The 19,925-nt window shown below is 43.3% G+C and overlaps 33 non-coding genes across 33 annotated transcripts; all 33 read left to right on the forward strand.

The window, feature by feature from the left end:
- Positions 1-482: 482 nt before the first annotated feature.
- trnal-uaa (transfer RNA leucine (anticodon UAA)) lies at positions 483-566 on the forward strand. The gene has a single exon. It is a non-coding gene; the product is annotated as a tRNA-Leu (tRNA).
- A 313-nt stretch (positions 567-879) lies between these two features.
- trnal-uaa (transfer RNA leucine (anticodon UAA)) lies at positions 880-962 on the forward strand. The gene has a single exon. It is a non-coding gene; the product is annotated as a tRNA-Leu (tRNA).
- Positions 963-1,294: 332 nt separating this feature from the next.
- trnal-uaa (transfer RNA leucine (anticodon UAA)) lies at positions 1,295-1,377 on the forward strand. The gene has a single exon. It is a non-coding gene; the product is annotated as a tRNA-Leu (tRNA).
- Positions 1,378-1,516: 139 nt separating this feature from the next.
- Positions 1,517-1,599, forward strand: trnal-uaa (transfer RNA leucine (anticodon UAA)). Its single transcript has one exon. It is a non-coding gene; the product is annotated as a tRNA-Leu (tRNA).
- Positions 1,600-1,931: 332 nt separating this feature from the next.
- On the forward strand, positions 1,932-2,014 carry trnal-uaa (transfer RNA leucine (anticodon UAA)). Its single transcript has one exon. It is a non-coding gene; the product is annotated as a tRNA-Leu (tRNA).
- Positions 2,015-2,153: 139 nt separating this feature from the next.
- On the forward strand, positions 2,154-2,236 carry trnal-uaa (transfer RNA leucine (anticodon UAA)). The gene has a single exon. It is a non-coding gene; the product is annotated as a tRNA-Leu (tRNA).
- A 139-nt stretch (positions 2,237-2,375) lies between these two features.
- trnal-uaa (transfer RNA leucine (anticodon UAA)) lies at positions 2,376-2,458 on the forward strand. Its single transcript has one exon. It is a non-coding gene; the product is annotated as a tRNA-Leu (tRNA).
- Positions 2,459-2,597: 139 nt separating this feature from the next.
- trnal-uaa (transfer RNA leucine (anticodon UAA)) lies at positions 2,598-2,680 on the forward strand. Its single transcript has one exon. It is a non-coding gene; the product is annotated as a tRNA-Leu (tRNA).
- A 509-nt stretch (positions 2,681-3,189) lies between these two features.
- trnal-uaa (transfer RNA leucine (anticodon UAA)) lies at positions 3,190-3,272 on the forward strand. The gene has a single exon. It is a non-coding gene; the product is annotated as a tRNA-Leu (tRNA).
- Positions 3,273-3,633: 361 nt separating this feature from the next.
- trnal-uaa (transfer RNA leucine (anticodon UAA)) lies at positions 3,634-3,716 on the forward strand. The gene has a single exon. It is a non-coding gene; the product is annotated as a tRNA-Leu (tRNA).
- A 124-nt stretch (positions 3,717-3,840) lies between these two features.
- On the forward strand, positions 3,841-3,923 carry trnal-uaa (transfer RNA leucine (anticodon UAA)). Its single transcript has one exon. It is a non-coding gene; the product is annotated as a tRNA-Leu (tRNA).
- Positions 3,924-4,255: 332 nt separating this feature from the next.
- Positions 4,256-4,338, forward strand: trnal-uaa (transfer RNA leucine (anticodon UAA)). The gene has a single exon. It is a non-coding gene; the product is annotated as a tRNA-Leu (tRNA).
- Positions 4,339-4,699: 361 nt separating this feature from the next.
- Positions 4,700-4,782, forward strand: trnal-uaa (transfer RNA leucine (anticodon UAA)). Its single transcript has one exon. It is a non-coding gene; the product is annotated as a tRNA-Leu (tRNA).
- A 117-nt stretch (positions 4,783-4,899) lies between these two features.
- Positions 4,900-4,982, forward strand: trnal-uaa (transfer RNA leucine (anticodon UAA)). The gene has a single exon. It is a non-coding gene; the product is annotated as a tRNA-Leu (tRNA).
- A 332-nt stretch (positions 4,983-5,314) lies between these two features.
- Positions 5,315-5,397, forward strand: trnal-uaa (transfer RNA leucine (anticodon UAA)). Its single transcript has one exon. It is a non-coding gene; the product is annotated as a tRNA-Leu (tRNA).
- A 139-nt stretch (positions 5,398-5,536) lies between these two features.
- trnal-uaa (transfer RNA leucine (anticodon UAA)) lies at positions 5,537-5,619 on the forward strand. Its single transcript has one exon. It is a non-coding gene; the product is annotated as a tRNA-Leu (tRNA).
- A 332-nt stretch (positions 5,620-5,951) lies between these two features.
- Positions 5,952-6,034, forward strand: trnal-uaa (transfer RNA leucine (anticodon UAA)). The gene has a single exon. It is a non-coding gene; the product is annotated as a tRNA-Leu (tRNA).
- Positions 6,035-6,158: 124 nt separating this feature from the next.
- On the forward strand, positions 6,159-6,241 carry trnal-uaa (transfer RNA leucine (anticodon UAA)). Its single transcript has one exon. It is a non-coding gene; the product is annotated as a tRNA-Leu (tRNA).
- A 139-nt stretch (positions 6,242-6,380) lies between these two features.
- trnal-uaa (transfer RNA leucine (anticodon UAA)) lies at positions 6,381-6,463 on the forward strand. Its single transcript has one exon. It is a non-coding gene; the product is annotated as a tRNA-Leu (tRNA).
- Positions 6,464-6,587: 124 nt separating this feature from the next.
- Positions 6,588-6,670, forward strand: trnal-uaa (transfer RNA leucine (anticodon UAA)). Its single transcript has one exon. It is a non-coding gene; the product is annotated as a tRNA-Leu (tRNA).
- Positions 6,671-7,002: 332 nt separating this feature from the next.
- trnal-uaa (transfer RNA leucine (anticodon UAA)) lies at positions 7,003-7,085 on the forward strand. Its single transcript has one exon. It is a non-coding gene; the product is annotated as a tRNA-Leu (tRNA).
- Positions 7,086-7,417: 332 nt separating this feature from the next.
- Positions 7,418-7,500, forward strand: trnal-uaa (transfer RNA leucine (anticodon UAA)). Its single transcript has one exon. It is a non-coding gene; the product is annotated as a tRNA-Leu (tRNA).
- A 124-nt stretch (positions 7,501-7,624) lies between these two features.
- On the forward strand, positions 7,625-7,707 carry trnal-uaa (transfer RNA leucine (anticodon UAA)). Its single transcript has one exon. It is a non-coding gene; the product is annotated as a tRNA-Leu (tRNA).
- A 139-nt stretch (positions 7,708-7,846) lies between these two features.
- Positions 7,847-7,929, forward strand: trnal-uaa (transfer RNA leucine (anticodon UAA)). Its single transcript has one exon. It is a non-coding gene; the product is annotated as a tRNA-Leu (tRNA).
- Positions 7,930-8,053: 124 nt separating this feature from the next.
- trnal-uaa (transfer RNA leucine (anticodon UAA)) lies at positions 8,054-8,136 on the forward strand. The gene has a single exon. It is a non-coding gene; the product is annotated as a tRNA-Leu (tRNA).
- Positions 8,137-16,005: 7,869 nt separating this feature from the next.
- On the forward strand, positions 16,006-16,088 carry trnal-uaa (transfer RNA leucine (anticodon UAA)). The gene has a single exon. It is a non-coding gene; the product is annotated as a tRNA-Leu (tRNA).
- A 124-nt stretch (positions 16,089-16,212) lies between these two features.
- trnal-uaa (transfer RNA leucine (anticodon UAA)) lies at positions 16,213-16,295 on the forward strand. The gene has a single exon. It is a non-coding gene; the product is annotated as a tRNA-Leu (tRNA).
- A 1,416-nt stretch (positions 16,296-17,711) lies between these two features.
- On the forward strand, positions 17,712-17,794 carry trnal-uaa (transfer RNA leucine (anticodon UAA)). The gene has a single exon. It is a non-coding gene; the product is annotated as a tRNA-Leu (tRNA).
- Positions 17,795-17,933: 139 nt separating this feature from the next.
- On the forward strand, positions 17,934-18,016 carry trnal-uaa (transfer RNA leucine (anticodon UAA)). The gene has a single exon. It is a non-coding gene; the product is annotated as a tRNA-Leu (tRNA).
- Positions 18,017-18,155: 139 nt separating this feature from the next.
- trnal-uaa (transfer RNA leucine (anticodon UAA)) lies at positions 18,156-18,238 on the forward strand. The gene has a single exon. It is a non-coding gene; the product is annotated as a tRNA-Leu (tRNA).
- A 656-nt stretch (positions 18,239-18,894) lies between these two features.
- On the forward strand, positions 18,895-18,977 carry trnal-uaa (transfer RNA leucine (anticodon UAA)). Its single transcript has one exon. It is a non-coding gene; the product is annotated as a tRNA-Leu (tRNA).
- A 124-nt stretch (positions 18,978-19,101) lies between these two features.
- trnal-uaa (transfer RNA leucine (anticodon UAA)) lies at positions 19,102-19,184 on the forward strand. The gene has a single exon. It is a non-coding gene; the product is annotated as a tRNA-Leu (tRNA).
- Positions 19,185-19,545: 361 nt separating this feature from the next.
- trnal-uaa (transfer RNA leucine (anticodon UAA)) lies at positions 19,546-19,628 on the forward strand. The gene has a single exon. It is a non-coding gene; the product is annotated as a tRNA-Leu (tRNA).
- Positions 19,629-19,925: the final 297 nt, after the last annotated feature.

Consider the following 19,925-nt stretch of genomic DNA (forward strand, 5'->3'; position numbering starts at 1 on the left):
TATTTGATGTATCGTAAAGTGGGTTTTAATTCCTCGCAACTTTTTTATAATCATTGCTCATTCCTTATGCGTAAAATAGCGTGATCGCGTCATCATTAAAAGTGGTGATTTGCGCTGCAACCCGCCCATTTTATGTGAACGCGCACCAACTCCGATGAGGTTAACCCCAGTTCAACAAATCAACTTCTTACTCAACGTCGTAGTACCGATTAGCACCAATGAAGATAACCAGGTTTTGTCAACCCCGGTTTAGCAAAGTAACCCTGGGTTACATCTGGGTAGGTTGAGCTCCCTTCGTAGTACAGGCCCCTGGTGTCTACACATAAAACAAAGCACCAATCAGTCTGTAAACTTTGGAATAGTTTGTATACTATACTGCCCGTGCCAGTATCCTTAAATTTCCCATTCATGGAGGGACATCTTCATGTAGGGAGATTCACTCAAAAATACCAGTTATTATTAGCGATGATCACTTTGTAGCGTCCAGGATGGCCGAGTGGTTAAGGCGTTAGACTTAAGATCCAATGGACATATGTCCTCGTGGGTTCAAACCCCACTCCTGGTAACCATCTTAATGGTTGACTGGATGAAAGGACCGCCATATGTTTGACAAATGACAAACGTGTTGCATGTTGTACCCGGGATCCTTAGATTTCCCTTTGATCACTTCGTAGTGTCTACTACTGAGCACCAGGATGGCCTAGTGGTTAAGGCGTTGGACTTAAGATCCAATGGACATATGTCCGCGTGAGCGTGAGTGGATGAAAGGACTGTGATTTGTTTGACCGCCATTTGTTTGACAAATGACAAACGTGTTGCATGTTGTACTCGTGATCCTTAGATTTCGCCTTGATCACTTCGTAGCGTCTACTACTGAGCACCAGGATGGCCGAGTGGTTAAGGCGTTGGACTTAAGATCCAATGGACATATGTCCTCGTGGGTTCGAACCCCACTCCTGGTAACCATCTTAATGGTTGAGTGGATGAAAGAACTGTGATTATTGAATTGCAACTAACTGAGCACGACTCTCATGTCCGTCATGTCATACGTCTGTGGCTGTGGTGCATTCTGACGAACACTTAAGGTCCTCCTTTATAGAAAAACATGCGCTGCCTAATGGCAAATAAAAAGCAGAATTACAATTTTTCTACACTTCAACAGTCCAATACATTCCTGCGAGATGCAAGAACATCTACAACACGCCATTTGTTTGACAAATGACAAACGTGTTGCATGTTGTACCCGGGATCCTTAGATTTCCCCTTGATCACTTTGTAGCGTCTAATACTGAGCACCAGGATGGCCGAGTGGTTAAGGCGATGGACTTAAGATCCAATGGACATATGTCCTTGTGGGTTCGAACCCCACTCCTGGTAACCATCTTAATGGTTGAGTGGATTAAAGGACCGTGATTTGTTTGACTGCCATTTGTTTGACAAATGACAAACGTGTTGCATGTTGTATCCGGGATCCTTAAATTTCCCCTTGATCACTTCGTAGTGTCTGCTACTGTGCACCAGGATGGCAGAGTGGTTAAGGCGTTGGACTTAAGATCCAATGGACATATGTCCTCGTGGGTTCGAACCCCACTCCTGGTAACCATCTTGTGGATTGAGTGGATGAAAGGACTGTGATTATTGAATTGCAACTAACTGAGCACGACTCTCATGTCCGTCATGTCATACATCTGTGGCTGTGGTGCATTCTGACGAACACTTAAGGTCCTCCTTTATAGAAAAACATGCCCTGCCTAATGGCAAATAAAAAGCAGAATTACAATTTTTCTACACTTCAACAGTCCAATACATTCCTGCGAGATGCAAGAACATCTACAACACGCCATTTGTTTGACAAATGACAAACGTGTTGCATGTTGTACCCGGGATCCTTAGATTTCCCCTTGATCACTTCGTAGCTTCTACAACTGAACACCAGGATGGCCGAGTGCTTAAGGCGTTGGACTTAAGATCCAATGGACATATGTCCTCGTGGGTTCGAACCCCACTCCTGGTAACCATCTTAATGGTTGAGTGGATGAAAGGACCGTGATTTGTTTGACCGCCATTTGTTTGGCAAATGCCAAACGTGTTGCATGTTGTATCCGGGATCCTTAAATTTCCCCTTGATCACTTCATAGCGTCTACTTCTGAGCACCAGGATGGCCGAGTGGTTAAGGCGTTGGACTTAAGATCCAATGGACGTATGTCCTCGTGGGTTCGAACCCCACTCCTGGTAACCATCTTAATGGTTGAGTGGATGAAAGGACTGTCATTTGTTTGACTGCCATTTGTTTGACAAATGACAAACGTGTTGCATGTTGTACCCGGAATCCTTAGATTTCCCCTTGATCACTTCGTAGCGTCTACTACTGAGCACCAGGATGGCCGAGTGGTTAAGGCGTTGGACTTAAGATCCAATGGACATATGTCCTCGTGGGTTCGAACCCCACTCCTGGTAACCATCTTAATGGTTGAGTGGATTAAAGGACCGTGATTTGTTTGACTGCCATTTGTTTGACAAATGACAAACGTGTTGCATGTTGTACCCGGGATCCTTAAATTTACCCTTGATCACTTCGTAGTGTCTGCTACTGTGCACCAGGATGGCAGAGTGGTTAAGGCGTTGGACTTAAGATCCAATGGACATATGTCCTCGTGGGTTCGAACCCCACTCCTGGTAACCATCTTGTGGATTGAGTGGATGAAAGGACTGTGATTATTGAATTGCAACTAACTGAGCACGACTCTCATGTCCGTCATGTCATACGTCTGTGGCTGTGGTGCATTCTGACGAACACTTAAGGGCCTCCTTTATAGAAAAACATGCGCTGCCTAATGGCAAAAAAAAAGCAGAATTACAATTTTTCTACACTCCAACTGTCCAATACATTCCTGCGAGATGCAAGAACATCTACAACACGCCATTTGTTTGACAAATGACAAACGTGTTGCATGTTGTACCCGGGATCCTTAAATTTCGCATTGATCACTTCGTAGCGTCTACTACTGAGCACCAGGATGGCCGAGTGGTTAAGGCGTTGGACTTAAGATCCCCACTCCTGGTAACCATCTTAATGGTTGAGTGGATGAAAGGACCGTGATTTCTTTGACAAATGCCAAACGTGTTGCATGTTGTATCCGGGATCCTTAAATTTCCCCTTGATCACTTCATAGTGTCTACTTCTGAGCACCAGGATGGCCGAGTGGTTAAGGCGTTGGACTTAAGATCCAATGGACGTATGTCCTCGTGGGTTCGAACCCCACTCCTGGTAACCATCTTGTGGGTTGAGTGGATGAAAGGACCGTGATTTGTTTCATCGCCATTTGTTTGACAAATGACAAACGTGTTGCATGTTGTACCCGGGATCCTTAGATGTCCCCTTGATCACTTCGTAGCGTGTAATACTGAGCACCAGGATGGCCGATTGGTTAAGGCGTTGGACTTAAGATCCAATGGACATATGTCCTCGTGCGTTCGAACCCCACTCCTGTTAACCATCTTAATGGTTGAGTGGATGAAAGGACCGTGATTTGTTTGACTGCCATTTGTTTGACAAATGACAAACGTCTTGCATGTTGTACCCGGGATCCTTAGATTTCCCCTTGATCACTTCGTAGCGTCTACTACTGAGCACCAGGATGGCCGCGTGGTTATGGCGTTGGACTTAAGATCCAATGGACATATGTCCTCGTGGGTTCGAACCCCACTCCTGGTAACCATCTTAATGGTTGAGTGGATGAAAGGACCGTGATTTGTTTGACAAATGACTAACGTGTTGCATGTTGTACCCGGGATCCTTAGATTTCCCCTTGATCACTTCGTAGTGTCTACTACTGAGCACCAGGATGGCCGAGTGGTTAAGGCGTTGGACTTAAGATCCAATGGACATATGTCCTCGTGGGTTCGAACCTCACTCCTGGTAACCATCTTGTGGATTGAGTGGATGAAAGGACTGTGATTATTGAATTGCAACTAACTGAGCACGACTCTCATGTCCGTAATGTCATACGTCTGTGGCTGTGGTGCATTCTGACGAACACTTAAGGGCCTCCTTTATAGAAAAACATGCGCTGCCTAATGGCAAATAAAAAGCAGAATTACAATTTTTCTACACTCCAACAGTCCAATACATTCCTGCGAGATGCAAGAACATCTACAACACGCCATTTGTTTGACAAATGACAAACGTGTTGCATGTTGTACCCGGGATCCTTACATTTCGCATTGATCACTTCGTAGCGTCTACTACTGAGCACCAGGATGGCCGAGTGGTTAAGGCGTTGGACTTAAGATCCAATGGACGTTTGTCCTCGTGGGTTCGAACCCCACTCCTGGTAACCATCTTGTGGGTTGAGTGGATGAAAGGACCGTGATTTGTTTCATCGCCATTTGTTTGACAAATGACAAACGTGTTGCATGTTGTATCCGGGATCCTTAGATGTCCCCTTGACCACTTCGTAGTGTGTAATACTGAGCACCAGGATGGCCGATTGGTTAAGGCATTGGACTTAAGATCCAATGGACATATGTCCTCGTGCGTTCGAACCCCACTCCTGTTAACCATCTTAATGGTTGAGTGGATGAAAGGACCGTGATTTGTTTGACTGCCATTTGTTTGACAAATGACGAACGTCTTGCATGTTGTACCCGGGATCCTTAGATTTCCCCTTGATCACTTCGTAGCGTCTACTACTGAGCACCAGGATGGCCGCGTGGTTAAGGCGTTGGACTTAAGATCCAATGGACATATGTCCTCGTGGGTTCGAACCCCACTCCTGGTAACCATCTTAATGGTTGAGTGGATGAAAGGACCGTGATTTGTTTGACAAATGACTAACATGTTGTACCCGGGATCCTTAGATTTCCCCTTGATCACTTCGTAGTGTCTACTACTGAGCACCAGGATGGCCGAGTGGTTAAGGCGTTGGACTTAAGATCCAATGGACATATGTCCTCGTGGGTTCGAACCCCACTCCTGGTAACCATCTTAATGGTTGAGTGGATGAAAGAACTGTGATTATTGAATTGCAACTAACTGAGCACGACTCTCATGTCTGTCATGTCATACATCTGTGGCTGTGGTGCATTCTGACGAACACTTAAGGTCCTCCTTTATAGAAAAACATGCGCTGCCTAATGGCAAATAAAAAGCAGAATTACAATTTTTCTACACTCCAACAGTCCAATACATTCCTGCGAGATGCAAGAACATCTACAACACGCCATTTGTTTGACAAATGACAAACGTGTTGCATGTTGTACCCGGGATCCTCAAATTTCCCCTTGATCACTTCGTAGTGTCTACTACTGAGCACCAGGATGGCCGAGTGGTTAAGGCGTTGGACTTAAGATCCAATGGACATATGTCCTCGTGGGTTCGAACCCCACTCCTGGTAACCATCTTAATGGTTGAGTGGATGAAAGGACCGTGATTTGTTTGACCGCCATTTGTTTGACAAATGGCAAACGTGTTGCATGTTGTATCCGGGATCCTTAAATTTCCCCTTGATCACTTCGTAGTGTCTACTACTGTGCACCAGGATGGCAGAGTGGTTAAGGCATTGGACTTAAGATCCAATGGACATATGTCCTCGTGGGTTCGAACCTCACTCCTGGTAACCATCTTGTGGATTGAGTGGATGAAAGGACTGTGATTATTGAATTGCAACTAACTGAGCACGACTCTCATGTCCGTCATGTCATACGTCTGTGGCTGTGGTGCATTCTGACGAACACTGAAGGGCCTCCTTTATAGAAAAACATGCGCTGCCTAATGGCAAATAAAAAGCAGGATTACAATTTTTCTACACTCCAACAGTCCAATACATTCCTGCGAGATGCAAGAACATCTACAACACGCCATTTGTTTGACAAATGACAAACGTGTTGCATGTTGTACCCGGGATCCTTAAATTTCGCATTGATCACTTCGTAGCGTCTACTACTGAGCAGCAGGATGGCCGAGTGGTTAAGGCGTTGGACTTAAGATCCAATGGACGTATGTCCTTGTGGGTTCGAACCCCACTCCTGGTAACCATCTTGTGGGTTGAGTGGATGAAAGGACCGTGATTTCTTTGACAAATGCCAAACGTGTTGCATGTTGTATCCGGGATCCTTAAATTTCCCCTTGATCACTTCATAGTGTCTACTTCTGAACACCAGGATGGCCGAGTGGTTAAGGCGTTGGACTTAAGATCCAATGGACGTATGTCCTCGTGGGTTCGAACCCCACTCCTGGTAACCATCTTGTGGGTTGAGTGGATGAAAGGACCGTGATTTGTTTCATCGCCATTTGTTTGACAAATGACAAACGTGTTGCATGTTGTACCCGGGATCCTTAGATGTCCCCTTGATCACTTCGTAGTGTGTAATACTGAGCACCAGGATGGCCGATTGGTTAAGGCGTTGGACTTAAGATCCAATGGACATATGTCCTCGTGGGTTCGAACCCCACTCCTGTTAACCATCTTAATGGTTGAGTGGATGAAAGGACCGTGATTTGTTTGACAAATGACTAACGTGTTGCATGTTGTACCCGGGATCCTTAGATTTCCCCTTGATCACTTCGTAGTGTCTACTACTGAGCACCAGGATGGCCGAGTGGTTAAGGCGTTGGACTTAAGATCCAATGGACATATGTCCTCGTGGGTTCGAACCCCACTCTTGGTAACCATTTTAATGTTTGAGTGGATGAAAGAACTGTGATTATTGAATTGCAACTAACTGAGCACGACTCTCATGTCTGTCATGTCATACATCTGTGGCTGTGGTGCATTCTGACGAACACTTAAGGTCCTCCTTTATAGAAAAACATGCGCTGCCTAATGGCAAATAAAAAGCAGAATTACAATTTTTCTACACTCCAACAGTCCAATACATTCCTGCGAGATGCAAGAACATCTACAACACGCCATTTGTTTGACAAATGACAAACGTGTTGCATGTTGTACCCGGGATCCTCAAATTTCCCCTTGATCACTTCGTAGTGTCTACTACTGAGCACCAGGATGGCAGAGTGGTTAAGGCATTGGACTTAAGATCCAATGGACATATGTCCTCGTGGGTTCGAACCTCACTCCTGGTAACCATCTTGTGGATTGAGTGGATGAAAGGACTGTGATTATTGAATTGCAACTAACTGAGCACGACTCTCATGTCCGTCATGTCATACGTCTGTGGCTGTGGTGCATTCTGACGAACACTGAAGGGCCTCCTTTATAGAAAAACATGCGCTGCCTAATGGCAAATAAAAAGCAGGATTACAATTTTTCTACACTCCAACAGTCCAATACATTCCTGCGAGATGCAAGAACATCTACAACACGCCATTTGTTTGACAAATGACAAACGTGTTGCATGTTGTACCCGGGATCCTTAAATTTCGCATTGATCACTTCGTAGCGTCTACTACTGAGCAGCAGGATGGCCGAGTGGTTAAGGCGTTGGACTTAAGATCCAATGGACGTATGTCCTTGTGGGTTCGAACCCCACTCCTGGTAACCATCTTGTGGGTTGAGTGGATGAAAGGACCGTGATTTCTTTGACAAATGCCAAACGTGTTGCATGTTGTATCCGGGATCCTTAAATTTCCCCTTGATCACTTCATAGTGTCTACTTCTGAACACCAGGATGGCCGAGTGGTTAAGGCGTTGGACTTAAGATCCAATGGACGTATGTCCTCGTGGGTTCGAACCCCACTCCTGGTAACCATCTTGTGGGTTGAGTGGATGAAAGGACCGTGATTTGTTTCATCGCCATTTGTTTGACAAATGACAAACGTGTTGCATGTTGTACCCGGGATCCTTAGATGTCCCCTTGATCACTTCGTAGTGTGTAATACTGAGCACCAGGATGGCCGATTGGTTAAGGCGTTGGACTTAAGATCCATTGGACATATGTCCTCGTGGGTTCGAACCCCACTCCTGTTAACCATCTTAATGGTTGAGTGGATGAAAGGACCGTGATTTGTTTGACAAATGACTAACGTGTTGCATGTTGTACCCGGGATCCTTAGATTTCCCCTTGATCACTTCGTAGTGTCTACTACTGAGCACCAGGATGGCCGAGTGGTTAAGGCGTTGGACTTAAGATCCAATGGACATATGTCCTCGTGGGTTCGAACCCCACTCTTGGTAACCATTTTAATGTTTGAGTGGATGAAAGAACTGTGATTATTGAATTGCAACTAACTGAGCACGACTCTCATGTCTGTCATGTCATACATCTGTGGCTGTGGTGCATTCTGACGAACACTTAAGGTCCTCCTTTATAGAAAAACATGCGCTGCCTAATGGCAAATAAAAAGCAGAATTACAATTTTTCTACACTCCAACAGTCCAATACATTCCTGCGAGATGCAAGAACATCTACAACACGCCATTTGTTTGACAAATGACAAACGTGTTGCATGTTGTACCCGGGATCCTCAAATTTCCCCTTGATCACTTCGTAGTGTCTACTACTGAGCACCAGGATGGCCGAGTGGTTAAGGCGTTGGACTTAAGATCCAATGGACATACAGATGGTACGGGTTGAGAATGCTCCTTTCTTTCCCGCACATCGGGACTCCCGAAGCATCGGGAAAACTGCAACCGCAAGGGGGCAACATAGACCGCCCTAATAATATGAAGGTTCGGCTCATGGAAAAACCCGAGGACACCGCGCTGGTGACAAGCGGAGAAAAGAGACATGACGCTCGGCATGTTAGATTGCAGTTGCAGAGTTTTCGAATGTTTACAGCCTACCTCACAGCTCTCTCACTCGACGTAGCCTATAACTCAGTCAGTCCAGCAGAGATGCCAGAGCAACGTTTTGGTCAATGGAGAGGGAGAGAAATGCTCCGCATACCTATCTGTCTCATTTAATTATTAAAATGAAAGTGATGACTGGCGAAATTAATCAAACGACGTTTCAATAAACCATTGTTGAAATGAATGAAAATGGTTTTAGAAACATATAGGCCTATCAGAAGGAAATAGCCTTCAATTCAACCTGAAATACTCGAAAGGCAACCTTAGATTAATTCATGAATTCATTACGGTTACAAGACCGCATTTCCGTGATAGGCTATTATTGTCAACGTCAAGGCGAAGACGAAAGAGATGGACATTTTGGCAACATTAACATGTTAGGAATACTTAGAAATGTGTAGGCTATTTTAAAACGGAGGCATGTTCATTTTAACCGGCGACGCTGGGTAGCCTATGTACCCAGCACTTGTCACAGATTTTGTCCCCACCACTTTTGACGACTGAAAATAAAATGTATTTAACAGAAATCTCTTTAATACATGCCTATGCTTGTCACTTTACTTATAACCGTAGGCTACATGCATGGAGAAGATCGCGCATTTTGTAACATTGTCATGGTCAGATATGCGATAGGGCAGTGAGGGTATTCATTGTAACCATCGACTAGCAGGCCTAGCTCCGCAAAATAAGTTTCTAGCAACGTAGGCTATGTATCGTATGGATGTTCATGTTTATTCAGAGATAGGCATAGACTACCATAGGCTGCTGGACGTCAAGCTATATGACAGCATTTTATCATGTGGTGAATTAATAACGTCAGTTTAACATGTCAGAACCTTTGATCGGCGTTTCAAGTAGGCTACAGCTGCCGAATAAAGCCTGTCGTAATTCATATCCAGCTGTGGCGCAAGAGGTTGAAGCATAGGTGTCGTACGCCAGCGACCGGCATTCGAAACCCAGTCGAGGAACCTCTCCGGAAACCATCAAAACAAAATGCATCGATTTATTAAAAAAAATGAAAGACTTTCTGTTTTGAGATTCTTTTTATGTTTGCGATGTCTGCTGAAAAGAAAAGTTAATATGTTAATTCGTGGTTCAGCGCGCACTCACACACATTTTTACATTGACATAGTGTCGGGCTCAAGTGTCGTCCTCAGTGCCGCATATAGGTAGCCTAGGCTATAATGTAGTGAACTGGTTAGACGAGTGTGGGGGAGGGGGAATGATCGCACAAGACAATTGCTCTTCATGAAATTAATCTCACAGGCGGCTGTCGATTTTTAAATGTAGCCTACTACACCACTTGCGAAATCGGACGTGGCACATAGCCTAATTAGGCTACTGGATAGCAAATCCATAGACTTTGTTATATCCTTGGCGGAGATAATAATTAGGCCTATCAAATTAAAAGCACACTAGCCTACGACAGGTATACTTGTGTGATCACGCAACACAAGAGAGCATTTAGCGATGGGACAGTTGTGAATGAGTGCTTAACACCCTGGAGTCTAAATACCCCCGGGGGATTTGAAAAACTGTTCCAAACACACATCTCAATCTCTGCTTTTATCATATTATAGAAACACCATTAGAAGCCTTTAAGGCGAGACACGGCAGTTGAAAACATTGTTTTTTTGACCTCCGGTCAATTTCGAGATTTTGTGCTAGTTTGCTACCTTAGCATGTATTCTACCACCCTACTACAACAACAAAGTCCGATTTGCACATTTAGGTGTTTATTTCACGAACTTTTGTGTGCTCGCGCCTATGTATTTCTCCACATTTTCTCAAAAGTTCCCATTCTAAAATGTCATGTACTCCCGCGAACGTGATCCAAATCATATCGTGTCTCACACCGTTGGAAAGCCCTGCTCCTCCTGCATAACGCCATGCAATCCAAATATGGACATTTCCTTTGTATTGGCAACCAATCGCGAAAGTTCAAAGACGAGTCTAAGCTGAGAACGAATCTCATTGGCTGTGTTTTAAGGCTGTTTTCTCAAAACTAGTTATTTGCGGTTTTGAGTCATTTTCCGGTAGATACTTCTCAGCCTCTGTAGCACCTATCTACACCAAACTTTCCAGTTATACACTTAACAGTATTCTGAAGACATTTACAGAGGGATTTGTTAATACATCATTCCTGGCCTGATTTATGTGACATGTTAATCAAAAAAGCATGGCAAAAATCGTTTTTTAAAGGCTATGGACAGTATATTTGGATTTCCTAGGCAATGAAAGCAGATATCCTGAAATCCTTCTGTAATTTTATTGTAATCTTGTTTGTAAACAACATGAAAGAATAATTTTGCACCTGGCTTTATCATATGCTCAGATCTATCTACCGGAAATATATGCAAAATCATGCATATTTAATGAGATAATGCCTCATTTGCATAATTAAACATACACATTTCAAAAACTTGTAATACATTTTGTTCTCATACTTGTGTAAGTAATCAACTGAGGAAGTTTCATGGTGATACCTATTATTTAAAAATTTTACCCTACTCCTTAAATTTTAACCTACCCCTTCGACTGTAGTGTCTCGCCTTAATCAACTCGTTTTCAAATATATAGCCTATGTTTTAAGAGAATATGGCAATGATAATGGCACTTTCTAAAAACAATAAATTCTTAGGATTTGTCCTCTCACCTGCAGCAGGCCCATTCAAAAGCCCATCCACCTAATTAGAGTGCATGAAAATGCACTCTACTGTTATACTGTTTATTCTTATTAGAGTGCATGAAAATGCACTCTACTGTTATCCTGTTTCTTCTTATTATTTTTATTTATCTTCTAACGTTTTGGTGCGTCCAATTCAGCTTCAACCGTTTAACGTAGAAACTTCATTCAAACTGCGCTGCGTAGGTCTTACTTAGGTGACTTCAGCTATGTATTTTTCAACTTTGGAACTTTTATACTTTTTGAACTATTAAATAAAAACTATTAAAATTTCCCCCATAGACTTAACATTGTGATTATGACATCATAATAGGGCAATTAGAATCTTATGCCAGATGGCCAGTCCAGGTGCAGCAGCTCTCTCTCTCTCTCAGGCTTTAAGCATACAATCTCATTAAGACTACAGATCCTGTTTCATACTTCCTCTGTCCACAACTGTTTCAAAATAAAAGTCCTCACTGCAATAACACACTATTAAATCATTTAACCATTGAAACTACTCAACTATTTAACTATTCAACCATTCCAACTGTCAGTTATCATCAACTATGCCTCCAGTCAACTACATGAAACCTCCATGTACCTAGCAACCAACATAGCAACCATTAAAATTAAGCGTTTATGACCGTTTCCATAGCAACCGACATGATTTTACTACAGTAACTTCTTTATTACTGATAGTGGCCACCATAGATACCCTATCAACAAATGTTTCAAAATATAAGTCCTCACTAGCAAGTTAGCTAGTTAACATGGTTAGCATTGTTAGCATAGTTAGCCTTTTTAGCATAACTGCTAGAAATGACTAGCTAAGTTAGCTAATCAACCTGGTTAGCATTGTTAGCATAGTTAGCATTGTTAGCATAGTTAGCATTTTTAGCATAACTGTTAGAAATGATTAGCTAAGTTAGCTAATCAACCTGGTTAGCATTGTTAGCATAGTTAGCATTGTTAGCATTTTTAGCATAACTGCTAGAAATCATTAGTTCAGTTAGAACTGTAATCTTTAAGCTTTAAACTGTCTACCTTCACACTCAGCTTTCTTTAAACTATGCAACCACCATGTTTACCCTAGCTACACCTTAGTAACTATATCTACATTATCTACTGTATCTATACATTTTTGCATTTTCATGCACTCGTAATTTCCCTGGAATTACATTCTCTAGTTATCGATATTATTCTTCTTCCACACTTTTTGTGCGTTCAATTCAGCTTCAACCGTTCGACGTAGAGACTTCATTCAAACTGCGCTGCGTAGGTCTTACTTAGGTGACTTCAGCTATGTAAATTTCATCTTTGAAAACTTTATCGTTTATTTTATATGAATTTTTAAAAACATTTTTTCTCCCATAGACTTAACATTGGATTATGACATCACAATGAAGTCGTTAAGCAATTAGAATCTTAAGCCAGGTGTTCAAAGCCACCTGGCAGCAACTCTCTGTCTCAGGCTTTCTGGCTCTCTTAAAGAGTACATATCCTGTTCAACTGTTTCCTCTACCCACAACTGTTTCAAAATAAAAGTCCTCACCATTTTTGCATTTTCATGCACTCGTAATTTCCTTGGAATTACATCTCTAGTTTGCATTTGAAAGAGCCAATCACTAAAGTGACACATTTAGTCTAGCCTACTTTATGAGGTTTTTTTTACCCCTCTAATAAATTGCCTATAGTCCTACTACGATAATGGAGGAAGGGCTGCCTAACTGTTCCCCCTAAGAGTTTTTTCATAAGATAAAATGTTTACTCTATTTAAGTTTAGGATTTGGTAGACAAGACAACCTCGGAAAAGTTCTTCAGATAAACAATGTTTTATTGAATTAAAGGAAAGAAAATGTATCGCCAGGGTTTCGGGGCTTGCGAAGGCATTCGTTGATCTTATCGATGCAGTCCTTGCGGCCACTTCTCCCCATCGTAGGAAACTTTCTGCTTGTTGACAACACAAAGGTCTTGACGTTGTGTGGCAGTGCTTGCTTGCCCTTCGATCCATCCCAGTTGGTGGTTTTGCACCAGGCTCTGTAGTGCTCCTTTGTGGTGATGGCTCTGAAGAGCAGGCATCCGTATCTACCAACGTTGCCGCGACTCTGTTGGTGAATCCGAGCATGTTGTTCTGGGCCAACAGCAAGCAAAGTCACGTCTTCGTGCTGAGAAGGAACTTGAATCAGCGATGCGCGGGTACGTGTCTGAACGACCCGCCCCGCCCCGCCGTCTACAACTAACCCGACCGCAACTCGGACCGCAAAAAATAATTATTGAAATACAGGACCCGACCCGCTTCCCGACCCGCTTATTGTAAAAAGTAGTCTAACTTAGTCGTAGCGTCATTGAGCTACGCCTATCTCATATGCATGTAAAACAATAATATATATTGCCTAATTATATATAGCCTATAATTGCTCAGAATTTGGGAAACATGCATTTAGTCTACCTTTTTTTTTGTTCCGTGTCAGCATTCATCCAAAAATGTGGCTATTTGACTCAACATTGAACATAATTAGCCTAGGATTTTCCTATACAAATTCTGTTTCAGCCGTTCCTCACATGAATGCCTTGAAGCTCTCCCAAGCATGAAATGCAGGCATAGAATATTATTAAGAAACTCTTTATTAACGTCTTCATCAATGGACCAAAAGTCCATTGCTCCGCGATTATAAATTTCAGCGAGATGAAACCTTTATTGCACGACGTGGGGAAGAGCAGACGTGGGGCTTTCCAACGAGCCACTAGGCCTATATAAGTTGCGCAAGGACGCACATTGTATGCTCATACCAATTGTAGGCTATATTCCTTGATGACATTAAATTAAGAAGTATTTCCTGATTTGGGAAACTTTTAGTTTATTTTTCTTTCCATACCATTCGATCTTGCTGCAAATTATCAGACTTGAGAAGCACGCATTGCATCGGCAACTTCGCTGCTCAGTAGACGATTCTGCCACTTTCTGCTGGCCAGTTCGAGAAAAAAGCTGCAGATCATAGACAGAGAAAGCATGCTCTGAGAACAGAACACAACTGCATGTCAAGTGTAGCCGAGGGTCTGTCTACGCAGAAACAACAAGTGCATTTCTACATGTTCGTGACAAAATGTGGGGGATAGAATCGCGTTTCAGTGGGAATGCTGCAACCTATGTCTTTCTCTTCTAAAGACAATTATGTTAAATGTTATTAAATGACAAAAAAATAAGGGCATATTTTTTTTTACCGACCCGACCAAACATGACCCGCATATCATTAAAAATATTTTTTCTTGACCCATAACCGCGGGTGACCGCGGTCGCCCGCTCGATTTGGATCAGCCCGCGCATCACTGACTTGAATGCTGTTGTCGAATGTGGCAGAGAATACAGAAGAAGACTTTAACTATTACTTATATATTTCTTATAACGAAACGCGAAGAAAAAATACGAGGACTGACCATCTCGCCTCTCCGCGTTTCCCCCAATACCATGGCGACAAAGAGAAATAAATATGATTTGACATTTTAATGTTTGTAGCGCGCCAGTTTACCCAGTGTGTGTGCATTGAGTAGTTCCTTAAAATACGGAACAAAGAGCGTCCCGTAGACTATCTGTTTAATACAGAAGAAGACTTTAACTATTAGCCTACTTATATATTTCTTATAACGAAACGCGAAGAAAAAATACGAGGACTGACCATCTCGCCTCTCCGCGTTTCCCCCAATATCATGGCGACAAAGAGAAATAAATATGATTTGACATTTTAATGTTTAGCGCGCCAGTTTACCCAGTGTGTGTGCATTGAGTAGTTCCTTAAAATACGGAACAAAGAGCGTCCTGTAGGCTATCTGTTTAATACAGAAGAAGACTTTAACTATTAGGCTACTTATATATTTCTTATAACGAAACGCGAAGAACAAATACGAGGACTGACCATCTCGCCTCTCCGCGTTTCCCCCAATATCATGGCGACAAAGAGAAATAAATATGATTTGACATTTTAATGTTTGTAGCGCGCCAGTTTACCCAGTGTGTGTGCATTGAGTAGTTCCTTAAAATAGCCTACGGAACAAAGAGCGTCCCGTAGGCTATCTGTTACGGAAGAAGACTTTAACTATTAGGCTACTTATATATTTCTTATAACGCTGGCTGTAGGCGATTTCTATAACCATTTTCATTCATTTCAACAATGGTTCATTGAAGTGTCGTTTGAATAATTTCGCCAGTCATCACCTTCATTTTAATGATTCAATGAGATTAAGGAGTCGACTATTGACGGATATGCGGTCTTCATCATTAAATGCAGTTGAAACTTTCTGCCACCTGGTGGTTGTTTGGGTACATTGCCTTAGCCTCGAAAAAAATCGGCTTGACGCACTGCGGGATCTCTTCGGGAGTCCCGCGGGAGAAGGTGCATTCTCAACCCGTACCCACTGTATGTCCTCGTGGGTTCGAACCCCACTCCTGGTAACCATCTTAATGGTTGAGTGGATGAAAGGACCGTGATTTGTTTGACCGCCATTTGTTTGACAAATGACAAACGTGTTGCATGTTGTACCCGGGATCCTCAAATTTCCCCTTGATCACTTCGTAGTGTCTACTACTGAGCACCAGGATGGCCGAGTGGTTAAGGCGTTGGACTTAAGATCCAATGGACATATGTCCTCGTGGGTTCGAACCCCACTTCTGGTAACCATCTTAATGCTTGAGTGGATGAAAGGATCGTGATTTGTTTGACAAATGACAAACTTGTTGCATGTTGTACTCGGGATCCTTAAATTTCCCGTTGATCACTTCGTAGTGTCTACTACTGAGCACCAGGATGGCCGAGTTGTTAAGGCGTTGGACTTAAGATCCAATGGACATATGACCTCGTGGGTTCGAACCCCACTCCTGGTAACCATCTTAATGTTTGAGTGGATGAAAGGACTGTGATTATTGAATTGCAACTAACTGAGCACGACTCTCATGTCTGTCATGTCATACGTCTGTGGCTGTGGTGCATTCTGACGATCACTTAAGGTCCTCCTTTATAGAAAAACATGCGCTGCCTAATGGCAAATAAAAAGCAGAATTACAATTTTTCTACACTCCAACAGTCCAATAGCCTGGCAAGCCAAACTACACAGAAATGTATAGTCTGGGGTCGGACCATTCACGGAGTTGAAGCCTCTGGGTGGGATGAACAGTTGTCTTTCAAACTGCCTCTGCACGTAATAGGCCAGCATTTGTGACCAATCGTAGCCGGTCGGCAAAACGGCAACAGGGCTGCCAAGTTTCAGGAAATGGCAAGAGTGAGATGCGTTCGTCGAACATTTTTTTGACTGTCACACTCAAAGCGTGACACTTGGCAGCTCCGATTAGAGTCGCTTTTTCAAGTGTGAACTTACCAAGACAGAGGCAAATAGATGTCACACAGCTCTGCAACAAGTAGGCTATAGGACAATGATAGACGTAGCAGCCTTAACGTTAACTTGGAAACTCAAGGAGAAACAGCGAATCAACAGTGAACAAAATCTAGCAAGCAGGAGAACGTTTTAAATCTAATTATCGGAGTCGGCGCTGTTGTGTGTGAAAGATAAGTTAGATGCCAAGACCCGCCTTTCGTTGCATCTGATTTGTTTATTGCGTGATGCCTTCCGTGGTTGGTTAGATTTAGGCACAAAGGACTGATGGATTGGTTATTGCGGTCAGTCAATCAGAGTTGGCAAGGCAAGGACCAACGTTTATCATCATGAAAACAAAAAATATAAAGGGCACTGAATGGGGAAATATTTTGCGTGAGAAATGTCAAGTAGCCTATGGCGTGTGACAAATACATCCTTATTTAAAACGAATGACTTGAGTGCTTCTTTCTGCTCAAACTTCAATGAAAAGCCCAAGTCTAACTCTTCCAAAGCCGATTCAAACGAGCGTGCTTCGTTACTCTCATCCATCTTTTGTTTTTCTCTGGTTGTGCAACACAGTCTCACACCCAACTCGTCCAGCCCCCTGGTGTCTTATCGGAAGCCGAAGGTGAGCTAAGGCGGGCTCAAGGACTCCGTACACAGATAGAGCGTTCTGATTGGCCAGGCTGAACTCAAGCCTGGCGCAGGCTTGTCCTCAACGGTGCGACCCTAGACCATCCCGCTAGGCAAAAATATTTTTGGCCGCTAGGGTGCGTCTAGTTTTCTAGGCTAACAGTCCAATACATTCCTGCGAGATGCAAGAACATCTACAACACGTCATTTGTTTGACAAATGACAAACGTGTTGCATGTTGTACCCGGGATCCTTGGATTTCCCCTTGATCACTTCGTAGCTTCTACAACTGAGCACCAGGATGGCCGAGTGCTTAAGGCGTTGGACTTAAGATCCAATGGACATATGTCCTCGTGGGTTCGAACCCCACTCCTGGTAACCATCTTAATGGTTGAGTGGATGAAAGGACCGTGATTTGTTTGACCGCCATTTGTTTGACAAATGCCAAACGTGTTGCATGTTGTATCCGGGATCCTTAAATTTCCCCTTGATCACTTCATAGTGTCTACTTCTGAGCACCAGGATGGCCGAGTGGTTAAGGCGTTGGACTTAAGATCCAATGGACATATGTCCTCGTGGGTTCGAACCCCACTCCTGGTAACCATCTTAATGGTTGAGTGGATGAAAGGACCGTGATTTGTTTGACCGCCATTTGTTTGACAAATGCCAAACGTGTTGCATGTTGTACCCGGGATCCTTAGATGTCCCCTTGATCACTTCGTAGTGTGTAATAGTGAGCACTATGATGGCCGAGTGGTTAAGGCGTTGGACTTAAGATCCAATGGACATATGTCCTCGTGGGTTCGAACCCCACTCCTGGTAACCATCTTAATGGTTGAGTGGATGAAAGGACTGTCATTTGTTTGCCAAATGACAAACGTGTTGCATGTTGTACCCGGGATCCTTAAATTTACCCTTGATCACTTCGTAGTGTCTACTACTGTGCACCAGGATGGCCGAGTGGTTAAAGAACGAACGATGAAAGAACTGTGATTATTGAATTGCAACTAACTGAGCACGACTCTCATGTCCGTCATGTCATACATCTGTGGCTGTGGTGCATTCTGACGAACACTTAAGGTTATTTATAGAAAAACATGCGCTGCCTAATGGCAAATAAAAAGCAGAATTACAATTTTTCTACACTCCAACAGTCCAATACATTCCTGCGAGATGCAAGAACATCTACAACACGCCATTTGTTTGACAAATGACAAACGTGTTGCATGTTGTACCCGGGATCCTCAAATTTCCCCTTGATCACTTCGTAGCGTCTACTACTGAGCACCAGGATGGCCGAGTGGTTAAGGCGTTGGACTTAAGATCCCCACTCCTGGTAACCATCTTAATGGTTGAGTGGATGAAAGGACCGTGATTTGTTTGACCGCCATTTGTTTGACAAATGGCAAACGTGTTGCATGTTGTATCCGGGATCCTTAAATTTCCCCTTGATCACTTCATAATGTCTACTTCTGAGCACCAGGATGGCCGAGTGGTTAAGACGTTGGACTTAAGATCCAATGGACATATGTCCTCGTGGGTTCGAACCCCACTCCTGGTAACCATCTTGTGGGTTGAGTGGATGAAAGGACCGTGATTTCTTTGACAAATGCCAAACGTGTTGCATGTTGTATCCGGGATCCTTAAATTTCCCCTTGATCACTTCATAGTGTCTACTTCTGAGCACCAGGATGGCCGAGTGGTTAAGGCGTTGGACTTAAGATCCAATGGACGTATGTCCTCGTGGGTTCGAACCCCACTCCTGGTAACCATCTTGTGGGTTGAGTGGATGAAAGGACCGTGATTTGTTTCATCGCCATTTGTTTGACAAATGACAAACGTGTTGCATGTTGTACCCGGGATCCTTAGATTTCCCCTTGATCACTTCGTAGTTTGTAATACTGAGCACCAGGATGGCCGATTGGTTAAGGCGTTGGACTTAAGATCCAATGGACATATGTCCTCGTGCGTTCGAACCCCACGCCTGTTAACCATCTTAATGGTTGAGTGGATGAAAGGACCGTGATTTGTTTGACTGCCATTTGTTTGACAAATGACAAACGTCTTGCATGTTGTACCCGGGATCCTTAGATTTCCCCTTGATCACTTTGTAGTGTCTACTACTGAGCACCAGGATGGCCGAGTGGTTAAGGCGTTGGACTTAAGATCCAATGGACATATGTCCTCGTGGGTTCGAACCCCACTCCTGGTAACCATCTTAATGGTTGAGTGGATGAAAGAACTGTGATTATTGAATTGCAACTAACTGAGCACGACTCTCATGTCCGTCATGTCATACATCTGTGGCTGTGGTGCATTCTGACGAACACTTAAGGTTATTTATAGAAAAACATGCGCTGCCTAATGGCAAATAAAAAGCAGAATTACAATTTTTCTACACTCCAACAGTCCAATACATTCCTGCGAGATGCAAGAACATCTACAACACGCCATTTGTTTGACAAATGACAAACGTGTTGCATGTTGTACCCGGGATCCTCAAATTTCC

This window comes from Sardina pilchardus, chromosome 9, assembly GCF_963854185.1.
Source record: "Sardina pilchardus chromosome 9, fSarPil1.1, whole genome shotgun sequence".
Classification (NCBI taxonomy): domain Eukaryota; kingdom Metazoa; phylum Chordata; class Actinopteri; order Clupeiformes; family Clupeidae; genus Sardina; species Sardina pilchardus.